The sequence below is a fragment of the Sinocyclocheilus rhinocerous genome, unplaced genomic scaffold, assembly GCF_001515625.1.
Source record: "Sinocyclocheilus rhinocerous isolate Xijiao unplaced genomic scaffold, SAMN03320098_v1.1 scaffold395, whole genome shotgun sequence".
NCBI classification, from domain to species: Eukaryota; Metazoa; Chordata; class Actinopteri; order Cypriniformes; family Cyprinidae; genus Sinocyclocheilus; species Sinocyclocheilus rhinocerous.
This window is the reverse complement of record NW_015660890.1, coordinates 1,893,986-1,895,922: the sequence shown is the minus strand read 5'-3', so window position 1 is coordinate 1,895,922 and position 1,937 is coordinate 1,893,986. Positions and strand designations below refer to the sequence as shown.

General features: G+C 34.9%; 1 long non-coding RNA gene across 1 annotated transcript in view; it reads left to right on the top strand.

Moving 5' to 3' along the window:
* Positions 1-1,937, top strand: part of LOC107726049 (uncharacterized) — an 8,000-nt gene that overhangs the window by 4,611 nt on the left and 1,452 nt on the right. The window contains exon 2 of the long non-coding RNA XR_001638212.1: positions 1,260-1,348. This is a non-coding gene — a long non-coding RNA (uncharacterized LOC107726049). The remainder of the gene's footprint in view (positions 1-1,259; positions 1,349-1,937) is intronic.

Below are 1,937 nucleotides of genomic sequence, written 5' to 3'. Positions count from 1 at the left end.
TATATATATATACATACATAATATGCATTGTATTGTAGCGTACTGTATGTCAATTCAAATATATCAACATTTGTATGTTGTATAAGTTTAAGTATACTACCCAAATGTATGCATCAACACCACTTTATTTGCATTGTTTTTGGACAGAAGCCATAGCTTATTCCTTATTTGGAAACTTAATCTATCTGTCGGAATGGCTTTATATGCAGATTATCCAGATTATGGCTGAATACCATATTTCTAGCAGCGCAAACAGTTTGTTTTCTTCTTGAGTGTTTTTTTTTATTTTATTTTTTTTATTTTGTTGGTGAGTCAGATTTTTTAAAATAATTTTTTAATGACATTTCGGGAATGTCTCTTCTCAGATATATGGAGAGCACAGGGAATATGTTGAGCAAGGGTTTTACTTTTTTGATGCCACAGATCCAAAATATGATCGCCCCTTTGCGAGGGACCCCTGCCTAAAATATATTGTGGAAGATTGGGTTGTTTTGACCTAGTGGTTGGGTTAATGCATTGGAATATATATATATATAGAGAGAGAGAGAGAGAGAGAGAGACGGGGGGATTTATGCAGATTATACTTATATTCATATTAGAAAAAAAAATTCTCAATTTACATATAGATATGTATAATAAATTATATTAATGATATAGGGATATAATGTCATACTGCCATTGGTCATGTAATCTTACAAAAATATAAAAATATTTATTTCTATTTATTATGTTTATGTATTTATTATGTATGTTTATATATTATTATAAATGAGGAAAAAGATGTATTGCCATTGTAAAATAGCCATGTGCTGCACACCTGTGATCGCACATTAATTAAATCCTAAACTAAATTGCAATATTGCTCTGCATATTATAACTGGAAGCATTTACTGTGGTATGAACTGTATAGCCAAATTTTGGTTGATACATTTCATCGCACTACCCAGGTGTCATTAATTTCATACATTTAGTTGGTTGTCTTTCAGTCTTTTTCAGTTAGTAAACTTGAGTGCTTAATTACGGTCGGCACTGACACAACAAACCAAAGCACCTGTGCTGGAATAGAACAAAACACTCACGATTAATTGTGCCCTGAAATAGGTTTCTTAGTAGAGATGAGAAAAAGACAAACTTGAAAATGATGGGAGTCTTTGTACAGAGCCTTTGGTACATTCATAATGAATTCCTTTGAGGAGACATGACGAATGGATTGTCCTGTGGCTTTTGTGCTAATGTTCTGGATGTTAAATACTTAACAGAGCTCAGATGCCGGCCGATACGATGGGCGACGGGTCTCATGACTCATGGCTGAACCACTGAAAGCGGGGCACTGTGAAATGACTTCAAGGTAAGTCTCTTCTTCAAAGCATCTTGAAGTGTTCTTCATAATTATCTGCTCTGTTTTATGGTGGATATGCAAAACAGCTATTGCTTCCTCTCAAAATCTGAGAGTTGTGGCCCAATAATCAAGAAATCAATTAATCTTAGTGTAGCTTGATTGCCTTTTAATCCAATTATACCTCTGGTTTTCATTTCTTTTTTCCCATATTGCTCCATCTCTAGGTGAAGGAAGCTCACTGCCCTAGTTCCAATCTGGTGCGCTGTCAAATCTTAATGGATTTTATGATCAATGGTTTTGAGACCAAACCACTTTATTTTCTTGTTTTGTTTGTGTTCTGTCTGGTATTTTTTCCCCCTTTTTTCTACAAAGATAAATTACACAGAAGCGATTGTGCTTCTTTTTTCTTTCAGTGCTTCTGAATTCACCCCTCGAGTGCAGGCCTCTGTCCGAGGAACCAAAATCCAAAACCATTTCATGGGCCAGTGCCTGGGTGGTTACAACGAGACCTTTTTGCCTCTCAAAGGCTAACGTGTGGCCACTCAAGAAAAACATCCTGCATCTTCATTTTGTATATATACTGTATATATATATATAT